The 16,848-nt window shown below is 40.5% G+C and overlaps 1 protein-coding gene and 1 pseudogene across 3 annotated transcripts in view; one reads left to right on the plus strand and one right to left on the minus strand.

The window, feature by feature from the left end:
• Nucleotides 1-16,848, plus strand: part of POU2F1 (POU class 2 homeobox 1) — a 169,254-nt gene that overhangs the window by 28,492 nt on the left and 123,914 nt on the right. The window lies entirely within an intron of this gene.
• Nucleotides 15,284-15,633, minus strand: LOC308355572 (large ribosomal subunit protein eL33-like; annotated as a pseudogene). The gene has a single exon. The product of its transcript is annotated as a large ribosomal subunit protein eL33-like (transcript).

Here is a 16,848-nt window from a genome sequence, read left to right on the forward strand (position 1 = left end):
AGCAGTGCCTACAATTTATTTAATAAAGAATAAATAGAAGAAAATGTCTAGACTTTTTAGATCTGGAAGAGATCTAAGACTCTCCTCCCTCATTTAGAGAGGAGTTAAATTACTTGACCCAAGGTCTTATAGTTAAAAGAAGACTCCAGATTTTAGATTTCCAAGTAAAATGTGTTTGCTTTTATTTAGTGACTTTTTAAAAATATTGAAATTTAATGATTTTTGTATCTCCTAGCACTATGTGGAAAACAAGAAGACCCAATTTTTTATTTCCCTTTTGCTTTCCTGTTGATAGTTTCTTCTGTCAAGAGTTTTGTCTATTTTTCATGGGCTAATAAAAATCAGGTGTTGCTCCTTTTTAAAAATTTTTTTTTTAAAAATTATTTATTTGACAGAGATCACAAGTAGGCAGAGAGGCAGGCAGAGAGAGAAGGAGAAGCAGGCTCCCTGCTGAGCAGAGAGCCGGATATGGGGCTCGATCCAAGGACCCTGAGATGATGACCTGAGCCGAAGGCAGAGGCTTAACCCACTGAGCCACCCAGGCACGCCTCGCATAATTTTTTTGTTTTTTAAAGTGTTGGGGCGCCTGGGTGGCTCAGTGGGTTAAGCCTCTGCCATTGGCTCAGGTCATGATCTCCAGGTCCTGGGATTGAGCCCCGCATTCGGCTCTCTGCTCAGCAGGGAGCCTGCTTCCTCTCTCCCTCTGCCTGCTGCTCTGTCTACTTGAGCGCGCTCTCTCAAATAAAGAAATAAAATCTTTAAAAAAAATGATGTGTTTATAACCTTAGTTGCCATTTGAAAATAAGTAAATTGGGTTGTGTGGGTGGCTCAGTTGGTTAAGTTTTCGACTCTTGATCTCAGCTCCAGGCTTGATCTCAGGGTGGTGAGTTCAAGCCCTGCACTGGGCTCCAAGCTGGGCACGGAGCCTACTTAAAAACAGCAGCAAACCATAAGTAAGTTGATAACTGTGAACAAACGGTGCTTTAAATTTAATGCTAAATGTAATTTTGTAAGTAAATCAGGTTATATATGCATTATTCAATTTTTGTATCTCCCAATTTTTAGAAAAAATTTGAATTTATAAAGGACCCTTATAAAACAGTGCATAAATTTTAATCTTTACATAAATTCATTTTCTCCTCCCAACTTGTCCCTCTTGCAGATCTCTTCCTCTTTCCCTCTTTTTGTTTGTTTCAAAAATTTCTGAAAATATTACATCCCCAATTGAATTTCAGTTTTGAACTATATAGTACTTGTGAGGCTTCTATTTTCTTAGTAGTTGGAACATGGGATTTTTGTAAGTTCTCTTTTTTTCCTGCCCTTAGTATGATGATCTAGGATATATACTCCACCATACAGTTAACCTGTCAGTAGGAATTCTGTTGTTGGTCAGTAATGTAAGTATAATAAATCTTTCTGACTTACTGGAAAAAAAAAGTAGCGTGGCTTCGGTACCTTTTTTACGTATATATGTTGAAAAGATGTGCTTAAAAAGTTAGCTTAAAAAGTGCAGGTACGATAATTACAGCACAATCAAACCGTTCATGTTTTGAACTGTTTGAATTTTGCTGCCTCAGGGGTTTTTCAAGCTTTATGTAGAGAGAGAAAACAATGGACACTAGTCAGTTTCTGATCACCAGTGAGGGTGAAGTATCAATTTCTGGTAATAGAATGAACTATGGTTTATGAAAAGTTGTGTGGTTGGGAGTTGTATGTTTTATTTTACAAAGTATGTAACGGTTTTACTTCTTTTAAACCGTTATCAGATTTATTTTGGAAAGACTTAGTTGTTTGAGTAATACGTGTTTAAGCTGTTTGAGTAATGTGCTTGTATATTCTGAATTTAGAAGCATTGCAGAAATTTGTGTGTGGTAATTCTTTGGAGCACAGTGCTCTTTAAGGACTTGGGGTAGTTACATTTTTTAACTTAAGAGTTTGTAGCACATTTTATAATTGATAGACATTAAGTTAGTAGATGAACTTGTTTGCTCTCTTGCATAAAACAATTCTCTAGACTAGAATAGCTGATTTATTTATTTATTTTAATATTCATTGTTACCCATCTAGTACGGTGTTCTACTGATTTACATACATCACTTATTCTTAAACCCCCTGACCTTAAATTAGAAAAGATGGCTTCCATCCTGGAAGAACTCACAATTCAGTTTGGGGGAGGGGGAAGACAGATGTATCAATGAAAATTCTAATACCTCGTAATAAATATTGTGAGAATATAAACCCAAGCTTGCAAGTAGAAGAGACTCACTCAACCCAGGTGTTTAACAGGGAGGAGGGAGAGGAAGAGCCAGGGAGATGTGTCCAAGAGGATCCAGAAGGCTAATAGAAATCAGGTTGGGAATATGGGGGTCAGGGAAGTCCACTATATTGTGGACTGAAAATGAGAACATCTAACTAGCATTTTAAGCTTTTAGCCGGAAGAACTAACATTTTATATAGTGCTTATTATGCGCCGGTCACCATTCCAAGTATGTTCTGTGTATTAACGCCTTTCATTTTCACACCACCTTATTACATAGGTATTATAGTTATATCCCCATTTTACGGATGAGGAAACTGAGGCACAGAAAGATGTGATAACTTGTCTAGGAAATAACATGGGTAGGAAGCTGTAGAGCTGAAGTCAAAGCCAGGCTGTCTGATTTCAGAGTTTGGGCTTTTATTATGCAAGAAGTTAAACCATGGGTTGCACTGGAAATAAACCCTTTTTTTTTTTTTTTTTTTTTAAATATTGTATTTATTTATTTGACAGACAGAGATCACAAGTAGGCAGAGAGGCAGGCAGAGAGAGAGGGGGAAGCAGGCTCCCCGCTGAGCAGAGAGCCCGACGCGGGGCTCGATCCCAGGACTCTGGGATCACGACCCGAGCCGAAGGCAGAGGCCCAACCCACCGAGCCACCCAGTATTACTGAAGCAAGTATACTATTTTCATAAAATGTGAAGCAATGGATCCTATCCATTTCTTTCCACTTTGGGAGGAATCCTGGACATCTGTATCTTCTCCTTGGCTCCAAACTTGCCCCAGTTACCAACCCTGTTAAACCTCAGCGGGGTCCCACTCTGTTCCGGCTCCCCTGCATGACCAGCCTTTTCCATCTCTTCTTTCCTTTTCTCCGAGCTTCTTTGCACAGAATGTAAACTCATCAACTGCCTTCATCTGCTCTACACCTTTAATTCCTTCCTCCACCCATTGAAATCTGGGTTCTGAAGAGAGGTTCATGGGGTCTGGATTGTGGAGGATCGGCCTGTAGGGCTGTGCCTTCTATTTTTAATTTTGCTAATAGTGCTTGGAAGCCCAAAGCGTATGAGTGGAGAAGACAGTCAGATGGAATCTGCCAGGCCTGGGAGCTTTGTTGGGACGTACAGCAGAAGGACAAGGAAGCAAGGGAGTGGAAAATAGCGATAAGAAAGCCATTAATGGACGTTATGGTCTCCGTGGAATTGATATGGAACTGAAGAAAGGAGCAAATTAATGGTCTCAGGAAACATGGAGGGCGGGAGGTTTGCCTAACTAACTTGTTGAGTTGGGGGCTAGTAGGTCTTTAGTGGGACTGAGGGAGTGACAGATCCAAGAGCAGTGCGGTTGCATTGAGAGAGTTTAAGGTGTTAGAGAAAGAAGAGCTCTGGGGGTGGTGGCGTTCAGGATCTGGCCATAGGTGTGAACAGTTATTTAAGTGGAAGATACTCATCCCCTGGGGTACGGAGGGGCCTTGTGTGTGCAGTGAGCACTGTGATGAGAATGAATGCAGAATTTGCAAAAATGCTTTTCATTATCTCTGCCCGTTGCTAGCTGTTAGATGGAAGATACTCATTTTATTAATGGGGATGTGTTTACTTTTGTAATTGACATATGATTTTTGTTTGCATAGAATAATGCAAAGGCTTCAGTGACAAGGAACATTATTTGTATGATCAGATTGTTGCATGTGTCTTCTTTTTGGTATATTTCCTAGCATAGGAGTATTTTGACCTTAACTGTCATTCTGGGCGATCTGTTCTGGCATTTTCTTTCCAAAAATCAAAGAAGAGAAAAGGATGTGAGATGAAGATGTGGATGGGCACTCATCTTTACTAGTTCAGAGTGTTTGAATTATGCTGATAGTTTTGGGGAATGTTCACCTGGGTCGGGTAGAAAGAAGCCAGTAATCATGGCTTGGGAAATACCGTTGTTTTCTTTTTGTTGTTCTTGTTTATAGGTTCTTATCAGAATTTAAATTATGGTGTTCAAATTTTAGTAAAAATGGAAAATGATGCTTAGTAGTATTTTTGTATTTGATGATGTCACCACAGGAACATCAGGGGAAAAAATGTAATCTTCTGTTTGAGAGAATTAGTTCATTGTCAGCCTCCCCCGGAAAGAATACTACTTTGGGGCTAAACATTGATGTACGCAAGCAATAAAGGTAGTAGTACAGTCTGTTGGTTTTCTATGAGCTTTGGGCGTAACTGTACCTTTAGTGGACTCTGGAAGCCCCCCCCCCCATTATTTAAGTCAACAGAGTGGATCAGACAGACTCTAAAACATGGTTTCTTGTAATCTCATAAACAGAGGAAATCTAAGTGCCTGGAATATATTATGTGCTTCAGTTTCTGGTGCACTGTGGCGTTATTTTAAAAATATATCTTAATAACACCCTGTCTACTTTTATTGTAAGTTATTTTATTTCTTTAAATTTTGTTACCCTTCCTACTTATGTTTAGATTAGATTAAAAATGAATACACATACACAGACTTTATTTTGCTAGGATTCTGTAAAAATAATTAATGTTATTTTAGTAGCTTCAGAACTGTGTCCCTTAGGAGATCAGTAAAGATGTATAACCAACCCAACAGTTTCAGGTAATAGATTGATGTGTGTGTGAAAGAGCGACCTATTTTAAGAAAATCTCATGAGCAGACTATGAGGTTTTTAGCTTTAAAACTAATCTTGAATTCATTTGTCCCTCAGAAAATTAAAGCCAATACTTACCAATATTTTCCTGAGTATGGAGAGAAAAAGAGTTAGAGAGAGAGAGTTTTAACTAATATTAGTGGGAAATTTTAATTTTGATTTTCTTTCATGTTTTCTCCATATCAGGTACTAGGAAAATAACATTTTTCCATTAAAAGAACTTAGAAGTTCTCCTGGTTTGACAGCCTGAGCTTGTGTCCTGACCATAGGGTGTTTCCTGCTTGACATAATAGGCTTTGCAAAGTGAGTGAAGACACCCTACCATTTTTGTCATCACTGAATATATGGTGTGACAGGCTTCATGATGTATAGTGTAAAATGATTTTCTGTATTTTGTCATTAAGAGACAAGGATGGGAAAATAGATATGACATAAGATAATATTAAACTTTTCCTGTTTCTTCTGGAAACAGGATTATTTAAGTCAGATGTATTTCTTTTCTAAGGGTTGGCAATTTTCTCCATTTTTTAAATATGTTTTCTTATCTTTTTATGTCATAACAAGATCCCTCTGGATGCTTCTACAAATAAAGGCCATCCTGTTTGCTATTAGGATTATCTGAACAGATCTCCAGAGAGTCTATATTTAGAACCAGTAGTTCAGGTTTCATGTGTTATGTCTTTGCAAATGAGGAGAAGCACAGATGTTTGCAGTTTCTTCGTAGAATATACCCACAAAACAGTGGTCCCCACCAGTTTCTCCCTGAAAGACTTGAGGAATTCAAGTGCGCTTTTCCAAAGTGTTATCCAAATTTAATTCCTGTATAGTTTTCCATATTGAAGAAGCCCATGCAGGAATGGCTAATAACAAAATTTTGTAGGGGGACCTAAGATCCCCAGATCTGTTTCCAGTGTTAATTTTTTCTCACCGTGAAGGGGATCTAGCACCATAATAAACTCCATTGTTGATAATTTGAGAGCACTAACCAGATAATTATCTGTATTCTGTGTAATTGTGTAGTTAAGTTGCAGCTTTTTAAAAAAATTTTTATTTTTTTATAAACATATAATGTATTATTAGCCCCAGGGGTACAGGTCTGTGAATCGCCAGGTTTACACACTTCACAGCACTCACCATAGCACATACCCTCCCCAATGTCCATAACCCCACCACCCTCTCCCTCCCCTCCTCCCCCCGGCAACCCTCAGTTTGTTTTGTGAGATTAAGAGTCTCTTTTGGTTTGTCTCCCTCCCGATCCCATCTTGTTTCATTATTCTTTTCCTACCCCCCAACCCCCCACATTACATCTCCACTTTCTCATATCAGGGAGATCATATGATCATTGTTTTTCTCCGATTGACTTATTTGACTAAGCATAATACCCTCTAGTTCCATCCATGTTGTTGCAAATGGCAAGATTTCATTTCTTTTGATGGCTGCATAGTATTCCATTGTGTGTGTGTGTGTGTGTGTGTGTGTGTGTGTGTGTGTGTGTATACCACATCTTCTTTATCCATTCATCTTTTGATGGGCATCTAGGTTCTTTCCATAGTTTGGCTATTGTGGACATTGCTGCTATAAACATTCGGGTGCACATGCCCCTTCGGATCACTATGTTTGTATCTTTAGGGTAAATACCCAGTAGAGCAGTTGCTGGGTCATGGGGTAGCCCAGTTTTCAACTTTTTGAGGAACCTCCATGCTGTTTTCCAGAGTGGTTGCACCAGCTTGCATTCCCACCCATAGTGTAGGAGGGTTCCCCTTTCTCCGCAACTCGCCAGCATCTGTCATTTCCTGACTTGTTAATTTTAGCCATTCTGACTGGTGTGAGGTGGTATCTCATTGTGGTTTTGATTTGTATTTCCCTGATGCCGAGTGACGTGGAGCATTTTTTCATGTGTCTGTTGGCCATCTGGATGTCTTCTTTGCAGAAATATCTGTTCATGTCCTCTGCCCATTTCTTGATTGGATTATTTGTTCTTTGGGTGTTGAGTTTGCTAAGCTCTTTATAGATTTTGGATACTAGCCCTTTATCTGATATGTTGTTTGCAAATATCTTCTCCCATTCTGTCAAGTTGTCTTTTGGTTTTGTTAACTGTTTCCTTTGCTGTGCAAAAGCTTTCGATCTTGATGAAATCCCAATAGTTCATTTTTGCCCTTGCTTCCCTTGCCTTTGGCAGTGTTCCTAGGAAGAAGTTGCTGCGGCTGAGGTCGAATAGGTTGCTGCCTATGTTCTCCTTAAGGATTTTGATGGATTCCTTTCTCACATTGAGGTCCTTCATCTATTTTGAGTCTGTTCTCATGTGTGGTGTAAGGAAATGGTCCAGTTTCATTTTTCTGCATGTGGCTGTCCAATTTTCCCAACACCATTTGTTGAAGAGGCTGTCTTTTTTCCATTGGCCATTCTTTCGTGCTTTGTCGAAGATTAGTTGACCATAGAGTTGAGGGTCTATTTCTGGGCTCTCTATTCTGTTCCATTGATCTATGTGTCTGTTTTTGTGCCAGTACCATACTGTCTTGATGATGACAGCTTTGTAATAGAGCTTGAAGTCCAGAATTGTGATGCCACCGACTTTGGTTTTCTTTTTCAACATTCCTTTGGCTATTTGAGGTCTTTTCTGGTTCCATATAAATTTTAGGATTATTTGTTCCATTTCTTTGAAAAAAATTGATGGTCTTTTGATAGGGATTGCATTCAATGCGTAGATTGCTTTAGGTAGCATAGACATTTTCACAATATTTGTTCTTCCAATCCAGTCGCATGGAACACTTTTCCATTTCTTTATGTCTTCCTCAGTTTCTTTCATGAGTACTTTATAGTTTTCTGAGTATAGATTTTTGCCTCTTTGGTTAGGTTTATTCCTAGGTATCATATGGTTTTGGGTGCAATTATAAGTGGGATTGACTCCTTAATTTCTCTTTCTTTAAGTTACAGCTTTTATTAGATTTGGTTTTTTACTTTTTTTGCAAACTCCGAACGCAAGAATATTCATAACTGAGCCACAAGTGCCCAAATGAGTAGTATTTCTGGCCAATAGAAAAGGTGAAGGGGCACCTGGGTGGCTCAGTGGGTTAAAGCCTCTGCCTTCAGCTCAGGTCATGATCCCAGGGTCCTGGGATCAAGCCCCGAATTGGGCTCTCTGCTCGGCGGGAAGCCTGCTTCCCTTTCTCTCTCTCTCTGCTTCTCTGTCTACTTGTGATCTCTGTCTGTCAAATAAATAAATAAAAATCTTTATTAAAAAAATAAATAAAAATAGAAAAGGTGATGACAGTCTTCTGAGTGTAGCTGCATTGGGTGGTTTCCTTGCTCACAGCAGCGTCTACAGGGTGACTAGTTTATAGTTTTCAGTCTGATGTGTTTTGGCACTAGAGAAAAAAGGCACATATCCCTCTAGGATGGCATTTCTAATGTTTATTATGCCAAAGACTGCTGGCTGGCATTTTGCCAGGAGCCTTGGGTATTTACTGATTTATGTATATATTTAATTCAAATTTACATAATCTAATTGGGCCTTCGGGTTTTTAAGAAATGGTCTTGTTTTATTGCAGTATGGTGTTCATTACAATGCATATTTTTAAGTGGACTGGCCCAAAGAGCCCGTTATGATGAGTTTGCTAATGAAATATGTCTGAAACTCGGACAAACTTGATCATCACTTATGAGGCCAAGAGTTTCACTTCAGAAGGGAAGCCTGTAGTACTCACTTTTAATGGTTTGAATTATGCTTTTATTTCTCATCAGCCCGAGAGTTTGTAGCCTCTGAGAATTTACTACCTTGTACAACAAGGTGTCATTTTTTCCCCCACTAACATGTTTCATCCTTTATTTTTCTAGTTCTTTTTTTTCCCCAGAGTGAAACTTGGAACTATATTAAGGGTTTTGTTTTTTTTTTTAAGTATTTTATTTATTTTAGAGAGAGAGAGCAGGCACGCGCATGAGTGAGAGCCAGCACAAGGGCAGGAGTGTGAGCAGAGGGAGGGGGCGAGCCGACTCTGCACTGAGAGGGAAGCCAGATGTAGAGCTCCATCCAGGGCCCTGAGATCATGACCTGAGCCAAAATCAAGAGTCTGATGCTTAACTGACTGAGCCATCCAGGTGCCTTTATATTAAGGATTTTTAAATTTTATTTAAAAAATTTTTAAAGTTTTATTTATTTATTTGACAGAGAGAGACATAGAGAGGGAGCACAAGCAGGGGGAGTGGGAGAGGGAGAAGCAGGCTTCCCACTGAGCAGGGAGCCCGATGAGGGGGTCCATCCCAGGACCCTGGGATCATGATCCGAGTTGAAGACAGATGCTTAATGACTGAGCCACCCAGGCACCCCAAGGATTTTTTTATTTTAAAGAAATTAATTTCCTCTTAGATTTTTTTTCTTTTTAACTTGATGCTGGGTTTGTTTGTCTCAGTGTGGAAAAGAATAGAAAATACTGGCTGAAGGGAATTTTAATGTCTTTGCTGTATCACTTCATTTTTTCCTATTTGCTCCCTTCTTTTATGATGCAGCTAGAAAAAAAATAAGGCAACTTTTTTTCTCAAGAGGAAAAATTTGGATAATCCACTTCAAACCAGGAAAATGCCTTAGTGTTCTTTTAAAAACATTTTATAAGATAAGAATATTGATCTAACTTAAAGGTTATAATGGAATAAAGATAAAACATTTAGTAGTCTCACTTCTGGCTAGTGAAAATTTGAGCACCATAACATTGTTTAGCTGCCGTGTACCTGAGTCTCAGCTCCCTGAGGGCAGCCGCCGAACCTCTTGTTCTCCTTATTAATATACCGAAACTAGTGTTTGGCCCTGAAGGTAGGCAGGAAATATTTATTAAATTGGATCTGACATAGGGAGTGATTGTTTCTTTTGAGTATTTAATTATAATTCATAGTAGAGCTGTGTTCCGCACATATCTTGATTCCTGCTGCATAGAAAGCTAATGCAGAAGACAGTATTAGTTTTATTCGTCGTTAAAAAGCAAGTACTCCTGATCATAGAGGACCTTGAAGCTGAAGTTAGAAATATTGGTCCTTGGTTTCACCAACTGAGCATACAGGACAACGTTCTGTTTTTGATTATCAGAGAAAAACATGGTTCAGGTAGTTTTTTCATCTGTCTTTTTGCTCATCCCCCTCACCCAGTGTATAAAAATTTTTATTTAGTTGGAATGCCTGAAGATGATATGTTATGGTAATTTTCTTCCATTGGGTGATTTTTGGTAACTGTAATTCACAGCGATGTGTAAGATTTACATTCTGTAACTTCCCATAACGTTCATTGTTTCCCTACTGTCAGGAACAGTTTGAAGGACTGGATATATTTAATAGGAATTGTTTTGCTCAAGTAGATTATCACCTGTAAGTGGTTTTTTCCTGGAGAGATGGGGCAGGCATTGTTAACTGCCCTGAAGCTTTTTTTTTTTTTTTAAGATTTTATTTATTTATTTGACAGACAGAGGTCACAAGTAGGCAGAGAGGCAGGCAGAGAGAGAGGAGGAAGCAGGCTCCCCGCCGAGCAGAGAGTCCGATGTGGGGCTCGATCCCAGGACCCTGAGATCATGACCTGAGCCGAAGGCAGAGGCTTTAACCCACTGAGCTACCCAGGTTCCCTGCCCTGAAGCTTTTTCACAGTGCACAGGCCTGGACCCGAACTCCGCTTTGGTGTGTCTGATGTGGTATAGGTTCAGGCATCTGTGCTTTAGAGCTTTTCGGAGGATGCTAAGGCCTGTTTGCTTTTGAGAATTGCATTTACCTGCAAATAGGTGAGTGCGATAGATCGTTACGGGTGCTGTGAGTGAGACCTGTACTGGGTGTTGTGAGGGCACAAAGAAAGAAGTCCTAGCAGGTACCTCGGGAGAGGTGTCGTAAAAGTGGAGACACCGTAGCTGAGTCTTGTTCTCCCAAGTGGTTTAGAGTTAAGGGAACCCCTTGAAGCCGCAGAGTAGCCCAGGCAAATTCTGATCTAGAGAGCAAGGTGAGCAAAAAGACTGGTAAGAAATAACTGATTAAGTTTTGGAAATTGCAGTAATTGACATGATTAAACTATAAGGTGAAGATGGTAAAAAATAAGATCATTTTTATGCTGCCAGAAACAAGGAGACATTAAAAAGTATTTTAAAAAAAGAAAAAAACAAAGTATAAAGAAGGGAGAATAAGGTTGGACTTGAACTTTGGAAAGATACAGGTGACAGTATGGAACATGGATTTTGGGGTGGTGGAGAATGGAGGTGGGCGATGGGTGGGATACAGTCTCAACACCTCCTCGGGAGCGGTGGGAGGGAGGCCTGCACGCAGTGAGCCGGGTGCGAGCAGCTGGGGGTGGGGGAGGAAGACTGAAAAAGAAGCTGAGAAGGTGGGGTCTTGGAGAATTTGTGACTGACTGGATTTAGGAGATGAGGAGAAGAAGGTGATTTCTCCCATAGATGGAGAGTGTGAATGATGGGTGGGATATGGAAGGGAAGGTTTAAAGGCTCATTAAGTTTTGGAAGAAGGTAGTGGGGTGGGGATGTAGCTGATGCGGAGAGAGAGATGGCCGTGGGGCCTCAGGGGAGGGATTTACCTTGCGTAGGAGAAGGTGTAAAGAACATCTGTTTCGTGCAAGTGTCTCACTCCTTCCCCCTCTCAGCTCCTGCCTAATGTGTGGTGCCGACTCCGCTCTGGCATTTACGTTGTGTGTCCCCAGGCTAGTGATCGGGCGGCAGTTTCTCAAGTGAAGGCAGCTGCAGCTTCTCTTGTTGCTGGAGCAAAATGGGAGGAAATACCCTTGCTGAGCCTAAACCCAGGCCCAGGAAGGGCCAGGGCGGCTGCGGTCAGCCAGTACCGCGTGGCGCCCAAGAGTGAGGTCGGAGTAAGAAGAGAGACAAATTGAGGGGGAGGGAGGGAAAGAGGGAGAGGGAGACGGAGGAATCGGAGGAATCAGGCCTTGAAGGTGCTGCTTGAGGGTGGGTCCTGTGGTCTCCTAGCTATTGCAGTCACTTGGGCCACCCCCACCCCCTTTTTTTAACTTATCTGTTCATGATAGGTTTCCTGTGCGTTGAAATTGATAGGATCCTTAAGTGATAGAGAAATGGTAGTGATTTGTTGTTGTTGAGACAGGAGAATAAATGGTGGAAATAACGTAAATTTTTAGCTGAAGAATTGGTGAGCATATTCACACCAAATAACTTTGAGTTCCTAAGCTGGAAACAACTGAAATTAAGTGACTTGTTAGAGATCAGTCATCTGACAAGTATAGCGAGACTGGAATTCAAATCTTGGACGTCCAGCTCAGTGGTTGTTTTTTTTTCCCCCCCCAGCTCAGTGGTTTTTTTGTCTTTTTTTTTTATATTTTTATTTATTTATTTGACAGACAGAGATCACAAGTAGGCAGAGAGGCAGGCAGAGAGAGAGGAGGAAGCAGGCTCCCTGCTGAGCAGAGAGCCCGATGCGGAGCTCGATCCCAGGACCCTGGGATCCTGACCTGAGCCCAAGGCAGAGGCTTTAACCCACTGAGCCATACAGGCGCCCCCAGCTCAGTGGTTTTTGTACCACATTGTCTTACCTACGCTAACAGGAGAGTTTTAAAAAAAAAAAAAAGTGATGGTCTTTTGATGAGCTGCCTGTGGATAAAGGGAGAGATGTGTCCCCGCCCCCCCCCACCCCTTTTGGTGATGGTATTGGAAAAACTCTTTGGGATACAGCAGTACAATGACTTTCCTGCTCCGAAGTGCCTCAGTGCATATCTATTGATGTATTAGGGTCTGGGTACACTGGTTACAGCTACACAAATCTTTATTTTGAGGCAGTCATAATTTTGAGTCGCTTCAGGGAGAGAGATACTTATAAAGCAGTAAAATCCTGTTTGAATGTGGCAGTGCCTTTTCACTGTCTGGATGTGCTTGTGGAAAATGTCTCCCTAGGACCTTTAATTTTGTTCCTAAATTTATAACAGAGCCACTTCCTGATGCTGTCTGTTGCTCAGGGTACTTCTGGTGATAAGATTGTTATTAAGTTGGGTAGGTGAGCTGGAGACTGTGTCCTGCAGGGAGCCATTTATTGTTTTGTACAAGAATAGGTAGTGCTGGGGAATCATGTCTCATTTTGGGCATCAAATGGTCTCTCACTTTAAAATCTGACATTGGCACTACTTTTTCTTTGATTTAAACAGAAAAACCAGCAAATGCTCATATGAGCATGAGAAAGATAACTTAAAAACAACCTCTTTTGAGGCATTGGCTCTATTTTATTTGTTCTATGGAAAATAAAAACGAGGAAGAGCACTACAGTAACATTATATACACCTATGTCCAAATGATGAGAAGTAGATGGCAGTTTGGTCCAATGTCAGTTACTATAATTCTTTCCCCTAGAAAAATATCTTTCTTTTGAGCCCCAATATCGATTTTCAGTTGGAAATGTTAGAAATATATAGGGCTAAGAATATATATATATATAGTAGCTTCAAATCTAAAGAAATTGGCTGAGAAATAAAACAAAAGCTTTATTAAGCCCTGTCTGAGGCAGAAGAGTATTGGAGAAAATGGAAAATGCAGACTACAAATGATTGGTTTTTTAGGAAATACTAAGGGATCCCTTGAGACGAGACAATGGCAACTGGTCGTAATGATACCATCGTGCGTTGCTCAGTGGGCTTAGCTGTGTTACCCTCTCAGCACACAGGAGTCTTGGGATGCAGATGGTGTTTTTAACCGTTGTTTTACAGAAGAGAAGTCCTGAAATTTAGGTTAAATACCTTGCCCAAGGTTTCAAAACTAAGCTATAGATACTGGACCTGAGATTTGAACACAGGCACGTTGATTCTCATGCTCCACTTTTAATCAGTAGGCTCTGCTGCCTCCAGGTGTGTTGTAACTCCATAAGTTACCACAGAAGGAATTCACCTCATTTTGAAAAAGATTTTATTTTCTTTTTTGAGAGAGAGAGAGAGAGAGCCAGCCCTTTTGAAATTCATAGTTTAGAATTAATTGTTTGATAACATTATTAGTACTTTTCTGATTGCTGTGGAAATTGTCTTATGTTCCTAACAATATGGTGATAAGCTTCTTAGGACAGGGGTGGTATTTTATAGTTCTTAGTAATCGTCTGTACTGCCTCTTAGCACAGTAGCTAACTACAGTGCAGGTGCTTACTAATTGTGTGTGTGTGTGTGTGTGTTTAGAGAGAGAGTGGGGGAGGGCCAGAGCAAGAGGGAGAGAGAGAATCCCAAGCTGAGCTCGGAGCCCAGCACAGAGCTCGATCTCACAACCCTGAGATCATGACCTGAGCTGAAATCAAGAGTTGGATGCTTAACTGACTGAGCCCCCCAGGCGCCCCTGTTCTTTCTTTAAATGCGGCTCAGTGAACAAGACTGGAGTGAGAAGGGGCAAATTTATTTTCAACTTAAAATTATTACAGAGATTTTTAAACAGACACTTTGTTCAAAGAATTGCAAGAGACAAAACATGAGTCAGAAACAGTTCCTGCCCTCAGAAGGAATAGGCTATTAGAACAGTTTACAAACTGTAAATACAGTTGTTAGTTTTGTGGACATAAGTACCCATCTTCCTTTCACAAAAAGGACTAGAAATTATTGATGATTTAATCGGGAAGATCCAACACATAAGGAGAAAGTCATTCAACACAAGCGTGGAATAAGTTACAAAGCACTGGGGCTGTGGGTGTCTGTAGAAGAAGTTGTTTTGTACTTGAGGGGGGGTGGAGAGAGACTGAGGGAGGTAGCATGTGACCTGGGCCCTGAAGTAGGAAGGTAGGATTTTGACAGGTGAATTTGGCGTGGAGGGTGGAATTGTGTTTCAGAAAGATGGAACAGTATGAACCAAGGTCTAGTAGAGACAGAAAAAGCTGGCTGTGTTGGAGCAAAAGTAGTTCAGTTTGGCTAGAATAGAGGGGAGTAAAAGCAAGTAAGTTAGGGTCAGTTTGTATAAGGTCTTAAATATCAGGCCAAGGTGTTTGGATGTAATTCAGTAGACGGTGGGGAGCCACTGAAGTTTTCTGAGTAATATGATATGAGCCATGCTTTGGAAGATTAATCCGGTTACATCGTAGGTAATGAATGAACAGGAAAATCCAAGTGTTTTTCGTTGTTGGTCCCTTTTTGTTTTCTGTATAAATATAATTAAAACAAACATAAGCTTAATTTGGTCATTAAATAATGCTAAGAATCTTAATTATTATGTAAGAAAGAATATATATTTGCGTTCTTACATTGAACTACCTTTTAAAAGTAGTTGAGGCCCTATTTACCTGTTGAATTCTAATTAAAAAAAATTTTTTTTATATGACTGGCATTTCTTTGGGGCCTTCCCCACTGTCAGAAGTCATTGTTGCATTTGTTTTGTTTTAACAAAAATACAAGAGAACAAATCTACACCTTTATTTACTTTTCAGTAAGTTGAAGTCCTTGAGGGCTGTAGCATCACATGGACCCTGTGGCCAATGGCTTTAGGAGGGAGATTGCTTTGGAATTCGGCAGGGACCATGCCACTGTTTCCATGAGTATGAGTTACTTTTCCCCAGATTATTCTGGTTTTGTTGAGTTTGCCACCAAAAGTCACCGTGTTGTGCTTTGCTTGTACATATAAGCATATCTCTTGCGTAGGTAGAGTTCGGTTTCATCTCGAGCACGAACACCTTCAATTTTAGGGAGAGCTGTGTGTTCTCTCTTGTTCTGGAGACCCCACTTATCACCAGCAAAAATGGCCTTGGACCATAGCCTTTCAGAAATAATTGTCATTTTAGAAGCCCTATTCCCAGTAGGCCTCCACAGGCTCCAAGATGGCAGAAAGAGCAGAAGTACTTGTTGCGTTCGGATTCTAATTAAATTTTTGCATTCGGATTCTCCTTCAGTTAGTTATACACTACTGAGAGCTTAATTTGCCAAATACGCTGTTCTGCTTGTAGCATTGTAAAGCTCAAAAAGCCTTCAACACCCCTTCATTTGACCACTGAATGAAGTCTGAAGTTAATAACCCAACAGTCAAGGACCTCCCTCATTTCTCTCTCCCACTCCCTGACTGCTTCAGGAAAACTGTTCCTAAAACTTTTGTGTGTCCTATTTGTCTCATTTACTCTGTTTTCTATGACTTTCTTATAGTCATAAGATTAAAAAGGGGGAAAAGTATGTTGAGGCCCTGAGAACGTAAGTGACTAGATGATGTCTGGCAGAGCTGCGATGAAAGCATTATCGTTTGTTCAAAAATTATTTTTTGTGCTTGCTAGGTATGAGGTGGTGTGTCACACCTTGCGGTTGTGATGGTAAGTGACACAGATGTAGTCTCCGCTCCTGATAGCCCGCAGTCTTGAGAGACACACATTAACCATGAAGTATAATTAAACCAGTGTTGTAATTACCAACCAGGGTGAGCGGCCCTTTCAAGGAAGAGTCCTTTGGGGGACTTGAGGAGAATATAACGGGGGAAGGGGACAAAGCAAATTCAGAGTGACACACTGGGGAAGGTCTCTTCGTGGAAGTGAATTTTCTAAGCTGAGAATTGAAATGTGAGCGCTCCGGTGATCATGCAAGCCAGGCCACGAGTGAGAAGCGCTTTTCAGGCTGAGAGAACGGTATGCACGAAGCCCTGCCCCATGGAAAAGAATTCGGGTAGTAGAGAACCTGAAAGAAGGGTCAGTGTGGCCAGAATGTGTTTTGATTACTGAGAAGTCAGATGACACTAGAAAAGTTAGGCAGAGACCGGATCTTACAGAGCTGTTTAGGTCATATTAAGGATTTTTCATTTTATATAAAGCGCAGTGGGAAGAAAGTGGCAGCTGAAGGGCTTTTGAGTTGAGAAATAGCACAACCCCATTTATGTTTTTAAAAATATTAATTTGTGATTAATAATATATATCTTAAAATCTAACCATTTCTTATCTTCACTACCCCACTCTGGTCTAAATCTCGTGTAAATTAACTGGTCTCTGCTTCCGCCCTTATAGCCCTACAGCCTAT

This window comes from Martes martes (genome assembly GCF_963455335.1).
Source record: "Martes martes genome assembly, chromosome: 15".
NCBI lineage: Eukaryota > Metazoa > Chordata > Mammalia > Carnivora > Mustelidae > Martes > Martes martes.